Source organism: Mustela nigripes, chromosome 12, assembly GCF_022355385.1.
Source record: "Mustela nigripes isolate SB6536 chromosome 12, MUSNIG.SB6536, whole genome shotgun sequence".
NCBI classification, from domain to species: domain Eukaryota; kingdom Metazoa; phylum Chordata; class Mammalia; order Carnivora; family Mustelidae; genus Mustela; species Mustela nigripes.
Window position 1 is genome coordinate 143,568,354 of NC_081568.1, and position 16,231 is coordinate 143,584,584.

The following is a 16,231-nucleotide window of genomic DNA, read 5'->3' on the forward strand; positions in this document are numbered from 1 at the left end:
AACAGCATGGAGGTTCCTCAGAGAGTTGAAAATGGAGCTACCCTATGACCCAGCAATTGTACTACTGGGTATTTACCCTAAAGATAAAAATGTAGTGATCTGAAGGGGCAGTGCACCCGAATGTTTATAGCGGCAATGTCCATAATAGCCAAACTATGGAAAGAACCTAGATGTCCATCAACAGATGAATGCATAAAGAAGAAGTTTTATACACACACACACACACACACACACACACACACACAGGAATACTAAGCAGCCATCAAAAAATAAAATCTTGGGGGCACCTGGGTGGCTCAGTGGGTTAGGCCGCTGCCTTTGGCTCACGTCTTGATCTCAGGGTCTGCTCAGCAGGGAGCCTGCTTCCTCCCCTCTCTCTCTGCCTGCCTCTCTGCCTGCTTGTGATCTCTCTCTGTCAAATAAATAAATAAAATCTTAAAAAAAAAAAAAAAAACTTGCCATTTCCAATGACATACATGGAACTAGAGGGTATTATGCTCAGCAAAGTAAGTCAGTCAGAGAAAGACAATTATCATATGATCTCACGGATATGACGAATTTGAGAAGCAAGACAGAGGATCATAGGGGAGGGAGGGAAGAATGAGATAAGACGAAACCAGAGAGGGAGACAAGAGAGGGAGACAAACCATAAGAGACTCTTAATCTCAGGGAACAAACTGAGGGTTGCTGGAGGGGAGGGGTGTGGAGGGATGGGGTGGCTGGGGATGGACACTGGGGAGTGTATACGTGCTACGGTGAGCGCTGTGAATTTTGTAAGACTGATGAATCACAGACCTGTACCCCTGAAACAAATAATGCAATATATGTTAATAAAAAAAGAAGAAGAAGAAAAGGAAGCTGATTTTTCTTTCCTAGCATCCCTAACATTGATTTTCCTTGTCTTCTGCATGGCACAAAATCCACCCTCCAGATAGGATAGTAGAATTAACATTACTTACCCTTGACAAGGACAGCCTTAATGTTCCTGTCAGCTGGACAAAACCCCAGCCCAGGCTTCTCTTCCTGACTCTTGGCCCTGACCTCCTTTTCCTTAGAGCTTTTACTTGAGAAGACTCATCCCTGAGAATTCTTTCTCTGTCCCATTGAGATGTAAATCTTCTTTGAGCCTCTTGGCAGGTTTACAACCCAGGAATGTCTTCCTCAAAGATGAGGAGGCGTCAGAAAAATGGCGCCTACGTTCACCAGTCTCTGTGGGAAAGGCAGAAGCCTAACTTGCTAATTGGTGGGTGCCAATTAGCACACACAGGTGGCTTAATCACAGAGAACAACATTTGCAAACTCGGGAACAACTCCATGTGCTCCACACGTCCCATGATCTATCTCCCTCAAGTCCCTCAGCATTTTCCTTCCTTATTTTGTTTCACGCTGAGTTCACACGGACTTCCGGTCCCCCCAACCCCCATCATCACTGCCTTGAATAGAGTCTTCTTTGACAAAAGTTTAACTTTGTCTGGTGCAGTTGTGACTTTGATGACCGCCCGTGCCATTTCACATCTGATCAGCCAAACATTCTTGGGGAGCATTTTCCAATATGTCTAGAGATAAAATCACAGGGGGCTGTTTGAAGAATTGGAAATCCCCTGTTCAAGAGGATTTCAAATTGTCTCCAATGTGACCTCTGTCTCGACTTCCTAATTAAGCTCTCTTTTCTAGCTTAACTCTTAACTCAGGCAAAAGACCTGGTGGGCAAGGTGCCCCCTGATGGGAACAATACTACCTCCGTGAGCCAGGAAGACCCTGTGACTGACCCCAAGACAATGACACACTTGACCTCTACTGCCCACGTGCTCTTACCCACTAACCTTTGTCCCCCATTTTCCTCCTATAAAACTAAAAGTATCTCTAGCACTTTGGAGATGGGCTTTGGGATGTTCATCCACTGTCTTCCCGGGGTTTGCCTCATGGAAATAAATCCTTTCTTGTTGGACCACCACCCGTCTCTCTCAACTTTGTACTTGGTCAGCGGACAGTGGCCAAACCTGGTCTGTTTGGGAACCCCAGAGTCACCTCTAGGGCCCAGTTACCCTGTCAAATTCCAGGCCTGGGGTTATAATGTGCAGAGGAGAATCTTGGTAATCTGTATAATTAATGAGCCCCACAGGTGAATCCTCTCCCTAAGCCATGATGGGAGAAGATAGGCTAGGGAAAGTCGGTAGAATTTTCTGCATCCAATCTTGTCATCTGATCCTAAAAGTATTATCTGTGTTTTCTTCCTACACTCAAACGCATCTGAACCATTGTAGTTGTGTTAATATTCCTAAATCAGATATTTCTTTATCTCATTCCTATTAGAAGGTCTCAGTGACTTCCTTCTGCTAATAATATCCCACAAGCTCAACAAGGCAGAGAAGGTCCCTCATGGCTACCCCCAACCCATCTGCCTAGGCTCAGCTTCCCTCACACCTCCTCTCGGGCCAACCTTATGGGACCTCACCACTCCCATTAACAAACACACCTCCCATCTCTTACCTAACTCAGCCCTCGGCCTTTGAACCTTCACCTGAGTTCCAGGAAGCCTCTAGAAACCTCCCCTCCCTCTCTAGTCCTTGAAGGCCCCTCTTTCCTGGGGCTCTCTTTGGTGGTTCCTCAAGAAAATTCCTCCTCAAAGGGACCCTAAACACTCTACCATGTTCATGTAATACATTTTCCTCATTGTGGAAATACATACGACCTTATGACCATCTTTGCAATCTAGAATTTTTCCTAAGACAGCATCCATGTAACCACAAGGGGAGAAATGAATATCTTACGAAAACCTTCCACCTGAGAGGCTTTTTATTTAAGTCCTCTCTGGAATACAGTTCTCCACAAATAGGTTTGTGGGGGATGGATCTTGCCCCTTTATATTCCAAATAAATCAAAAGGAAATTATAATCGAATTTCACTGGGGACTGAAATTTAATTGGATTTTATTATAAGCCCAAATTATCTGTCCCACAAAAAATTAGTAATGAAAATGTGCAGAATTCCCCCCCATTTTTCCCTGCTTAGCTTAGCCCCCTTAGCAAGACAGGGGTTCTTAAGCGGAGAAGGAATGCAGGGCCCTTGATCTTGGATGAGGAAAGCATACAGTGCATGCTTCTTCCAACTAACCTCTAACTGAAATTCTGGCATTTCCTTCTATTGTAAAAGGCAGACAACAAATAAAAACAATGCTAGCAGGACTTGTGAATTTCTTGCCTGAGAAAACGCAGATGTTTTCATCACCCATTAGAGCTGCTGTAGATCTATTTCAAAATGTTATTTACACTTCTCACTTCTTCAGAATGATGGTAGCTCTTAGGCCCGCTGCTCAGATGTATTTGATAGGTTAATAATGAAACACATGCATTACTGCCACAGATTGTTTCTAACCTTTGGTAAGTGTATTTCCAGATAATTGGTTTCCTTTGCAACCTTACAGATTTTATTCCCTATGCTTGAAAATAGCATCCCTGGGGCGCCTGGCTGGCTTAGTCAAGGAGGTTCTTGATCTTGGGGTCATGAGTTTGAGCCTCATGTGGGGTGGAGAGATAATGTATTTATTTTTTTTAAGATTTTTTATTTATTTATCCACTTGACAGTGAGAGAGATCATAAGCAGGCAGAGAGGCAGGGAGGGGTGGGGGGGAAGCAGGTTCTCCGCCGAGCAGAGAACGTGATGCAGGACTCAATCCCAGGACCCTGAGATCATGACCTGAGCTGAAGGCAGAGGCTCAACCCACTGAGCCACCCAGGTACCCTGAGAGATAATTTAAATAAATAAAAAAATTTAAAAAAAACATTTAAAAAGGGCACCTGGGTGGCTCAGTGGTTGAGGGTCTGCCTTCGTTCGACTCAGGTTGTGATCAAGTCCCTCACTAGGCTCCCTGCTCAAGGGGAAGTCTCCTTCTCCTTCTCCCTTTGGCCCTCCCCATGCTCCTGTTCTCTCTCTCTCAAATAAATACGTTCTTAAAAAAATAATTAAAAAATAAAAACATTATTCTAAACAAACGAACATTCTCAGAAATTGTCCATAGATGTCACAGTTGATCAAAGGGGTCCAGGACACAAAAGTAACATGAAGAACCCTTGCAGAGATGCAGGGAGGCCCCCCTGCCCCAACTTCCACTGATTATAGAGTCAAAAAACCCCCACAGATTCTGGCCACAGAAGAGGCTCATCTTCAAGCCCAGGGTCGGCAGCAGCATGGTCTAGCCTAGGTTCCTGCAGTCAATAGAACACAAAGTAAAGGACGTCAGTTTGACCAGCTCTGTATTTTGTCCTAACAGTACATCTGAATGCATGCATCTGAAAGAACCGAAATACAGCCTAGCACAAAAAGAAGAGGCTCCCCTTGGGGCTGGGGTGGCATAGACTCTGGGAGCAGGGCTCCTACAAGCAGGGCCCAAGGATGAGACAACTCTTTAGTAGCAGGCTTGGGCTGGAATGGGAATCCACTGAGTCACTAAGAACATCAGGTAGAGTAGCAGACATTTTTTTCTTCATAGCAAGCTGGACTTCCTGGAGGAGGCAGTTCACCGGGAATACAAGTTCTGTAATTCACCAGATCAGGGACCTTGAGAAGCTCTGGAGTTCTATGAGGTCTTTAGCTCCAGAAGTAGTCTTGATACCTTTCCTTATCACCGCCAACCGCCCGCCCCCCACCTCCAGCAAGCCTGGAACAAGTACACAAGGCTCAGTAGACACCTCATGAATATTACGCTAGTGGATGCCAATGATTAGAGACCTACTATGTGTCAGGCATGGAGCTAAACATCCTACGTGTACTACTTCATTCAATTCCACGACAGCTGTGAATTAGATGATATCTCTATCGTTCAGACGACCAAACTGAGGCCCAGAAAGTTCCTTCTGGCCCCGTAGGTACACGTAGGCTACATGAGTTTGAAACCCAGATCTGTCTGGCTCCCTAGATGAAACTTTTTTCAGAGGGTTACACAGCGTTAAGGTTTGCTTTAATGATGGCCATCATGTCTACACAGGACGATGCCAAAGAAGGGGATGCAGTTCATGCCAGCCACACAGAGCCTTTCCAAAGAGAAACGTGGAGAAGGAATAAGGGAGGATATACGTCATAGAGCTTCTCAAAGTTGCCCCCACATCTCAAAGGGTGAGCTGAGAAAAGACTCCCACCTTAGGCACAGGAGCCCCACCTGATTTCAGGATGGAATTCTGAAGGCAGCACAAGAGAAGAAAGCCCTGAGGGGTGCCTGGCTGGCTCAGTCAGGAGAACATGCTCCGCTTGACCTTGCGGTCGTGGGTTCTGAGTGTAGAGGTGAAGGAGAAGGAGCAGGACGAGGAGGAGGAGGAGAAGAAGAGGAAGAAGAAGAAAGTCACGTGCCAACAAAATTACCTTGAAAATGCCTTCAGAAAATGCTACATAGGGAATAGATTGACCACAAATGAAGTAGTTGGCTTTTGCCAAGGAGCCTTCACAGATAAACTGTTGACCTTTAAACCTCAGAATCACATCCCCTGTCAAGCTGCTTGCTCTGCAGGGGCTTCGGGTACCGGGTCACTTCAGAAACAGCTCTGGGTCAGGGTCACTTTCCCGTTCACTCTGGGGCACCAGTCACGGATGAGAACAAGGGCAAAATGGCTCATGCTTATGAAGCCCCCACCCCCGGCACCATACAGCTGGATTTTTGAGGGCTGATTATATCTTGCATAAGGTGGAAAAAGTATTTTTTTTGACTTTTATCTCTAATGACACTAGCAGATTATCAAAGCAAAGAAAAACCTGCATTTACATCCTCGCTGAAAAGTTGGCCTCTGCTTTTATTCAGGAGCTGATAAAAAGCCATTGATTCTGAGACACTCTCTGTAAGACACTCTGCAGAAAAGATTTAGAAAAGACTCCATGTCGACATCCACGGGCAACATTCAAATGCATCATGCAGTAGTGACTTCATGGAAAAGTTTTCATGAAAATGTGTGAATCAAAGAGCAGATTTAAGCTGTTTTAATCCCATCCGGTATCCAGCCTTAGTTTCCTCTACTTGCTAAAAATGACAGGTCACTGAGGTAATTGACGGGTGAGATGGACCCCACCAGGGACGCGGGCGGGAGAGAGAAACAGCAGTGGTGCTGCTGATCAATTAAGCCATTCCCCTGCTGCTCCCTCCCAGCTCAGTCAGCTGTTTTCAAAGCCACAAAACCACACAAGAACCTCCCACAAAATCTTCGTGGCTATTTGTCTCTAAGAATGAATGGTAATTTGCATCCAAGCCTTTGGGAGTGCTCTTAAACAATGTAAATGCTTTAGAAACAGCTTGATTTACGAAATAGAAGTATATATCCTATGCTGTATTTTCTCTCTCTCTCTCCACCCCCCCCCCCCACACACACACCCTTCTGTGGCTCAGTGTAAAATAATGTGAAAACAGGGATAAGAGGGATGCCTGGGTGGCTCAGTCAGTGAAGTGTCTGATTCTTGATTTTGGCTCAGATCATGATCTCCAGGTCATGAGATGGAGACCCGTGTCTGGCTTCATGCTGGGCAGGGAATCTGCTTGAGATTCTCTCCCTTTGTCTCTCCTCTGCTTTCTATCTCCCTTGCCCCACCAAAAAAAAAAAAAAAAAAAAACCAAAAAATAAAAAATAAAAAGTGAAAACAAGTATCCTGTATTTAAAGTAATTTGAGGGGATGCCCAGCACAGATGGGTAAGTGACAGGAGCACAGAGTGACCGAGAGCTGTTCTTCCTGCTGCCGGAATGTGGCAATCTGCCATTGCTCTGAGACCAAACCCCCTTGCAAAACCCATCGGGGTCACTGAGCAGATCCACAGCTATGAGGGCCTCTCCCCTCACGCCTTCCTCATAACCTGGATCTCCTGAATTATATATTTTCACTGTTCCCTGCAGTTTTAAAGATTATAAAAGCCAGAAACCCGTGTGTATAGTCGGCCCTGTCAATGCAAAAGAGAGAAGGAAGGCGATTCTTTTAAGGAGATCAGAAGATTAGTCCATTTTCAGCTATAGGGGCCAAGGGCAGGCCACCCCTAAATGGACAACTGGATCATGAACATTATTTGAGGTAAAAGCCATCAAAACCCAGCAGATTAAAGAAAAGCTCTTTATCTCCCCTGTAACTGCCTGTTTGTACTAGGAAGAGAGCAATTAACAGACACTCCCCTCTACCTAAGAAACATAACTACATAACCAGGCAACCCCTTTGTTTTCCAAACATCTCCTCTCACCTTCCTGCCAATGGTCTTCCTCCTCTTGTATCTTCAGCCGCCTGCCCCTCTCTTTAGCTCCTATAAATCTCCCATTGCCTCACTCTCTTTGGAATTCCCATGTCCATGTGAATTCTCTGTTTAAATACTATTACATTTGATTTTCTCCTGTTAATCGGTCTGCTTTCGATTTGATTCTAAGCCCAGCTAGAAGAATCTTGAAGGGTAGAGGAAATTCTTCCTTCCCTGACACAGCATTGTCCTGGTAAGTACACTTCCAACCAGTCCTCCCACATTTTAAGTGCGGAGGTTCTTTGCTCCAGACCCTGAACATTCTCTTAAGCTCATTTCTTTGCTTCCATTTTTATTTCAGTCCATGCTGCCACCAAAGGACCCCAATTCTCTTCCACTCTTAACTACAACACATTAATACGGCAATATATTTTCAGAGTCAACGTCTGGTGGCCACCTTTCGCCTCATCTCTCTCTCCCAGCCTCAGAGGGGATACGGTGTAAATGCACCCTTAGAAAAGGATAGTTTTTGCGAGGACTGATCTCCTGCCTCTGTCACCCCTTCCTAAGGACAGTCGCTCGGCAAGCCCCGTGGCCAGTAGCAGAGAGAAAGTGCACATACCTTTCTGCTGGATGAAAAAGAAGGAAGAAATCCTGGAAACAAGAGAAACTATCCTTCCTTGTTTCCTTTGTTTTGCTGAGAAACCGTAGAGCCCTCTGGGGAGAAAGCCACAAGGCCTCCAAGGTGCTCCTTTTTTAACAATGGCCGAGAGGCGGAGAGGTGGGAAGCTGGAGAGGTGGGGGCTGGTTGGTAGTGTCAACTCTCTCTTCCACTGAGAGCCTATTCTAAAATTATACCACATCAGGGAATGATCGTTCATCTGTTCCTTCTTCTGGTCTCGAGCTTTAGTTTTGACCCTACTTTTGAGTCTCATATGTTGACTTCAAATGTTCAACTAATATTAACACCAATTTCCCGCTGGCTGTAATTATAGTTCAGTGTAAATAGCACACACATCTCCACATAGATACACACACACACACACACACACAGTATATAGAGAATAGAGTTTACATTATTATATTATTATATAATGTATATTATATAATTATATTAATACACTATCACTGTAAAATTGTATCTCTATATTATCTTTATTATTTATATTATTTATTTTATTATATACCATATATTATTTATATAATTTATATGTAACATATTATATATAATTTATATGATACATAATTATAGCATATATAATTTATATATGATATATTGTTTCTATTACATAGTCTTTATGTAATATATTTCATATTATCTATACATTTTTGAAAAGATAAATGAATAAAATAGTGTTCTTGGAAAGAATAAGCAGAGGAAAATCTTCACTTATAAGAGCCTTCAACCCATCTGGCAATGCTATAAAACCTTAAGGTTGTGCCAGGATTAAATATCTTTGATTTAAACCTCACATCCATTAAGCAACTGCTCTGTTTTTGAGATTACACAGTAAATTTTGCACATCAAAACTTAAAAATATATACATTTAAGCTAAAAACCATATAGGAAAGAACTGCGTTGTCCCAAGAGAAAATGAAATCATGTTTATAAGTTGTGCCTAAAATACATATTAATCTCTAAATCACAGCCCCCTCACTACCGGCCTCTGCTTCGAGAGCTAGGATATTGTGCTGTGAGTCATTAAAACTACTTCATGGCGGTTTCATACCCACCCCATTCATTTGTGAATTAGAGGGTACAAACAACCATTTCATTCTTAATTACTTTTGGTACAAAGAGCAAGGAAAAGAAACAAAATCTTCAGTTAGAAGAGAGTTTGTGACCCATCCGGCAATGATACTATTCCTTATATCCGTGAAGTTACGGCTACATTTTTGAGATTGCACAGGCATTTTTGCATATAAAAAGTTTGCCATCTTGCCATTTTAGGATTGCCAATGCCATCTTGCAAATTAAGGACTGAAACACCTCAAAGCGGCTAAAAATCCCACCAGGCTTTTTTGCAATCACACCTTACAAATATACATTCTTTGGCCCACATTTGGCTTTGTTCTTACACACCCGACCGGAAAAGGGACTCCTCCCTGATTTTACCACACAAGATGAACACAAAGAACAAACACATTATGGGCCAAATGCAAGGATAGGAATCTTCTGAAAACCAGATGGCGGAAAGTCTTTTAAAGAATAAGGATTTTCACCAACCCAAAGTCCCAACTGAAAATTTAAAAAAAAAAAAAAAAAAAAAAAAAATATATATATATATATATATATAGTTCTAAGAAAGAAAAGTGAACCAGAGGATTGAAAATTATTGCTTCCTCTTAGTTCTTCAACTTAAGAAGGAAAACAAATCATACAAAATAATTATCCTGTATGATTTCCAAGTTTCTCCCGCAAAATCTACTAGCTATTCAGACTAATGGCTCAACTGGCAAATCTTCAGAACTTTACATCATGTTTTCAAAAAGATAAACATTTAATCATAAAAGTTGGAGTATTTTTTAAAGTTAATAATATCTTGCAAATTTGCAACTCCTGAATTTATTGCAATTTTTTTTTAAGTAGGCTCTATGCCCGGCATGGGGCTTAAACTCGTGACACTGAGATCAAGACTTGTATCTCCACAGACTGAGCCAGCCAGGCATCCCATTAGTGCAATTTCAACATGACTTCTGCTAAGAAAATATTACTTTTTTTCCCTTTAGATAATGCTCAGGGTTTTGGGAGTAGAAATGGAAGGTAAAATAAAACTGGTTGCTTTTTTTGAATGAAGGATTCACATACTAAAACTCCCCTCAGTTCACATACTAATTCCCGTTTGTGAGTTGTACTACCTTATTATAGTAATTTGTAGCTAGCTGCATGTTAATGTGAAATATACACTGTATTTTACAAGCAACACGGCTCATAAGCTTATTTCTTGTAGTATCTTTTATTGTTGCGAAATATTGGAATGCCTATTTGTAGGCATGGGATACAATGCATCTGTGAGAAAAGAGTGAGGAAGATGTATTCCTATGCAGGGATATATATGCATATTTCCCTATGCAAGGATATAGAGTGATTACAGACTATAATAATTAATGAAAATGACAGAGTACGGTAGACTATCTACCCTCCATGTACCTATGCTCTACTAGTATAATACATAAGGATATGAGACAAGTTGTTACTTGTAGCCAAATAATTCCAGTCAACTCAATCTGATGTAGGGTGTGGCTTGGGAAATAATTAAAAAAGCCACCGGCTCTGAGAGTCGTCAGCATCTAGGGAAGGGCTGCCATGGGAAAGGTTACAGCTTTATCTGGCTAAATGTGTTAGCATCCTCAGCAGCTACCGAACAACCTCTCATGGGTTTGTTAGCCGACTAATGAAAAAAAAAACCCAATTGAGAATAATTCTTATTGTCTGGGCACTATCGCGGTAGGTTCACTGTGGCTGGTGTTTGATTAAGTAAGGTGCTGTTACACTATGAAACCGTGATGGGTTGTGCTTTTGAAAAGGAATCACCCAGGAGGTCCAGTGAGTGCATGGAACTCATAACCTGAGCCAGAAGCCATGGCCCCCTCTCCCCAGGTGGGGAGGGTGGGAAGTGGTTATCCATTACTGCTACTCACCCCATCATTCACTCAGCAGGCTTTGATTAAATACCTGTCATCGGTCAGGAACTGTGTGCAAGATAGCAACACCATTAAGACATGGCTCCTCTCCAGAGAGCTCACAAGTCTAGAAGGAGATATGTAATCAAAGACATACTACATGTGCATCACGATTGCTCAGGACACTGGGTGTTGGGGGGGGAAGGGGAGGGATTGAAGAGACACATGGCTTACCCTGGGGAGGGAGATGTCAAGGAGGGCTCCCGAGAAGAGGTGGCCATTGAGTGAATCTTGAAAAATGAATAGGGAAGGGGAACATGGGTGGCTCAGTCAGTTGGGTGGCTGTCTTCAGCTCAGATCATGATCCCAGGGTCCTGGGATGGAGCCCTGCTCTCTGCTCCATGGGGAGTCTGCTGCTCCCTCTCTCTCTGCCTGACTCTCTGCCTACTTGTGATCTCTCTCTGTCAAATAAATAAAATCTTAAAAAAAAAAAAAGAGAGAGAGAGAAAGAAAAGAAAAGAAAAAAAGAAAAATGAACAGGGAAAACCAGGCAGAGAGAGGGCATTCTAAGCAGATGGAACTGCTTGGAGCAGGAGCTAAATGTAGGAGAAGTCTATGTTTTCTGGAAGGGTCCAGTGGGAGGTGGAGTAGTTATCTGGGCTATGATAAGGCTGAAACCTTATCAGTAGGATCTGTGTATTTATACAGACTCTAATAAATGTCTTTCCCAAGATGAAACTGGAGGGGTTGGCAGGCAGAAGGGAAGGGAAAAGAAGGGAATCGGGGCATGTACGTAGTTCCAAGAGCTCTAGGAGTTCTGTTCTGGAAAACTAGGAAATGATTTTACACCTTTTTTTTTTTTTTAACCCGAACAGAGATCAATGTAAGTTTATATCATGTGCAAGTGAATAATTTTTTTCCAAAAGATCATTTTACTGTTATTAGTGTTAAACTGACTACTATGACTATATATTTACCATTGCTATTAGTGTAACTATTAGGTAAATATTGCTGTGCTAATTTCAGGTGCTAATGTCATAGAACCTGTATTACTTCACGGACTACTTCCTATTCTCCAGACAGTTTGTATTTACCATACCTCAAATTGTTTCTATTCTTTTCTTTTCTAGAAATGCCTTCCCGTCATGCCTTAAAAAGATAATAGACATACGTAGAGCATAAAACAGCTCTAAAATAGGCAACTTAGCATCGTGTATTAATTGCTGGGTTAGAGAGTGACTAGGTCGGGAGAGTAAAAATTTAACAATTTTGGGGATGCCTGGATGGCTCAGTTGGTTAAGCAACCGACTTGGTCTTGGCTTAGGATAGTGAGATGAAGCCCTGTGCTGAGCCCTTTGTCATGCTCCAAGCTCCACCTGGAACCTGCTGGAGATCTTTTCCACCTCCCTCTCCCTCTGCCCCACCTCCTGCTTTTACTCTCTCTCTTTCTAAAATAAATAAACAAAATCTTTTTTTTAAAAGATTTTGTTTATTTATTTGACAGAGAGAGATCACAAGTAGACAGAGAGGCAGGCAGAGAGAGAGAGGGAAGCAGGCTCCCCACTGAGCAGAGAGCCCGATGAGGGTCTCGATCCCAGGACCCTGAGATCATGACTTGAGCTGAAGGCAGCAGCTTAACCCACTGAGCCACCCAGGTGCCCCCAAAATCTTCTTTAAAAAAAATGTAACAATGTCATTATCAAATGCAGTTATGTAATACAAGGTAGCCATTAAAATGATACAGTGGAAAGGTACTTGTTGGCAGGAAGAAAGATACAGTGTGATTCATTTCAAAATCAAAATCTAGAAGGTATTTCTTTTTTCCTAGAGACGATTTTGGTAAATCACATTTTCTAGGAGTTTAACCATTTTTCCAGATTTTCAAAGTTATTGACATAAATTTGTTCAAAACATCATTATGTTTTCTTTTATGTCTGAAGTATCTGTAGTTATGTCTTCCTTTTTATTCCTATTGCTATATCATGCCTACTCTCTTAAACATTTCTCATCCTGTTAAAGGAAAATCTTCCTTCCTTCCTCCCTCTTTCTTTTTTCTTTCCTCTTCTTTTTCTTTCTTTCTTTCTTTCTACATTTCTAAATTTCTGTCTGTCTGTCTCATCCTTCCTTCCTTCCTTCTTTTCATTCATTCATTCATTCATTCATTTCATTCTTAATTATTTTTTCTCTTTTATTCTTTCTATTTGGGGTATGTTTGTGTTATTTTTCTATTGTCTTAAGATGTATGCTTACCTTGTTAGTTCTCATTCCTTTTTTTTCCCTAATAAAAGCATTTGTGGATGTATATCTCATTAGGTCTGCTTCTGCCAGGTCAATTTATTTCTTATCTTTTTCTCTCCTTTTATTTCTTTTGAGTCCTGCGTATAATTTGATCTCTGCTTTCAAAGAAGAAATGTTTTCTGAACTTTTTATTCCATGTCGAAGTTTGTTCCTATTTTCTTTGTCTTTCTGGTATATTTCTTCTCCCATGTGTTCTTTATCAGTTATTTGTTATTTATCTTCCAGTGCCTCTGTGGAGGTACCATACGGATCTTTTCAGATTATCTGGAATCTCTGCATGGAGGCCATTCATTCTGGCTATTTGATGAAGGAGAACGGGAAGAGGGACAGAGGGACTGGGGAGATGAACCCGGGGGGGAACGTAACGGGAGAGGTATATTCACTTGGAAATTTTCCCACCGACCCCTTCTTGGGCATAAGGCTCTATACGTACTCCTGGCTTATAGTTAAGCTTGGAATGCCCCTGGTCCTATCACTGATTAAGGCTGGTACTCAGAGGGCTGACTACCATCTATCCTGCCTCCTACTCCCTACCATTCCAGTAGCAAAGTAGCTTGCCTCTTCATGTCCCATTCTGTTCCATTTTCTCTGTCACTCCTTGATGTCTCTCAGGCCCCAGCGATGCTCAGAAAGCCTGTATGAGGCTTGCAATTCCAAGGGTTTCCAGTTTCCCTCAGGGTGCCCCATGCAATGTGGAAGTGCGTATTGGTAAAGAGCCATAGAACCATACGTTTGCTCTCTGATGTCTTCCACAACTGGGTTCAAATTTGCCTTATTTAGCAGTAATTATTCTTGGACCGTGCTTTTCTGATGGCGTTCTGTTTCCTAGGTGCACAGAATAATGAGTTTTCAACTCTGTTTAATAAACCTGCCTATATCTACCAGCCCAGCTTCAGACTCAAACCCGGTTTCTCTGCCTTCAGTCCTTCAAATCTTCACATAAGCACGACCATAGTCATAGCCTCCTAAAATGGGTCCCATTGTGTCCCTTTCCTCCTCTAACACCTCGGTGATGCTCTGTGATCCTCAGCACATATTTCAGGCTTCTGTGATGTGACCTAAGTCTCCTTTCCTTCCATCAACCCGACTTCCATTATTCATTCCTAAATGCCAGGACTGTCCCCACCTCCAGGACCCACTTGTGTTTTTCTTGTAGTCCTGCTGCTCGATTAGGATAAGCCCCCCTGCTTCTGTGTTTCCAAGCTTATATTTCTAGTTAGTTCTATACACATGCTTGTCCCCTCCTGGATCTCCAAGGCCTCTCTGTCCTATAATATGTGTCTCAGCAACTAGCACATTGGGGCTCAAGATACATCCACTAGCAGAGAAGCATGATGTCACATTTACCAGTGGGAAGGGTAATGGGGGGGGGTGTCTGTTTCCTGTGATTCTGAGCAATATTAGGCACTTTTCAGGATCTTTTACACTCCCCTAACCCTACCTCTATTCCACCTTGCCCAGTTAAACTGGAACCTAAAATTCCTGCCTCAGATAGGACAAGTGAATCACCCAATAGTCCCTCCCCATGAATCTTAGACCCAAAGTAGGTCCTCTCCTTTCACCTCTGCCACAGCCTAAACCAACACAGCGTTGATCTCAAATTTGTGTTAAAGAAGAAAAACAAACACTGACACAAGCCACAATGAAAAGACAACAGATTCTCATGTGTGTGTGTACAAGGAAATGTCATTAAGAGCAGCAGGTATCTCTGGGTTTTTGTTTTACCCTTTGTTATCTCCTACACGGACCCATTTCCTAGAATAAACGTATATTTTACAATTTTATAAGTAGTAATATGTATTTTTAAAAGGTCTCAGAATAAACGCCGTTCTCATGGGAGGTGCAAAATCAAGATGTCCAGCAGATGGCGCAAAACCTCAACCCAGAAAGAAAACATCCTTAAACCACTTCAAGAATGCGGTCCTGGAGGGCACGTTTCTCAGTGACCAAAGATCAGTCAAGACCGGCTCCAGAATTTTCATGTCCATTAAATATAATTTGTTGGACTGCTTCTACACCCACAGGTGAGTCATTTCATAGGTAAGTGATGGGCCTCTGAGAAGGGCATGTGTAGGACCTATGGATTCTGCAGAGCAAGGCCATGGGCGTAGAAGATCCTTGAGGAATGAACAAGTGAGATGTCAGTGTGAGGCTCTGGAGATCATGGAGTCCATTAGTTCTCAAACATCGTTTTGAGATTTTTCTCTAAATCCACCCCAACGTGTGAAACTGACAAAACGGGACCTGTCCTAACGAAATAGAGTTTGGGGACAAGAGCCATGCTGAGCCTTCCTTTGCCCGAGTCCTCCCACCCCCACTGCTGGCCGACATAATCAAGAATGCGCTATACCTCGTCAACAGCTATGGAATCCATAAAATAGTTTCAAGAAGCCCTAGAGAAAATCATTAAGGCAGTGCCATACTTTCAAGTTACTAGCGAGAGAAAGGAGTACTCAGAGGAGGAGACTTCCCAATTAGAAATGGGAAATATAGGGGCGCCTGGGTGGCTCAGTCCGTTAAGTATCTGCCTTCAGCTCAGGTCATGATCTCCAGGGTTCTCGGATTGAGCCCTGAATTGGGCTCCCCACTCAGCAGGGAGTCTGTTTCTCCCTCTCCCCACCATTCCTGCACTCGCATATTCTGCCTCTCAAATAAACAAATAAAATTTTAAAAAATAGATCCGATTCTTGATTGGTTCTTGATTAGGTCTTGATCTCAAGATTGTGGGTTTGTTAGGTCCCCCAATAATGGGTCCGTGATTAAAGGAGCGAGAGACTGATACAAAGCGAAGGTCAAGCATCGAGAATCAAACTGAACATTCGGGGCCATGCCTCTTAGAGAGAGGGTGACCTCTCTCTGCTTCACAGACTAGCTTTTAAGGGCAAAGGCCATGTGGTTGGGCCTGGCCACGCATAGATGGCCAATGAAATTGTAACACACAGAGAAAGTTGCACAGTCATGTTAGGTCATACATAAGTGACCAATTGAATTACAATTTACCCTAGTAGATATTTGAATTAGCCTATCACCTTGGTCAGAATTGGCACCCAAAAGGCCCCCCAGAGGGCGGGGCCCATATTCCTTGGTAACTAGGGAGACAGTATGCATCCCCCCACT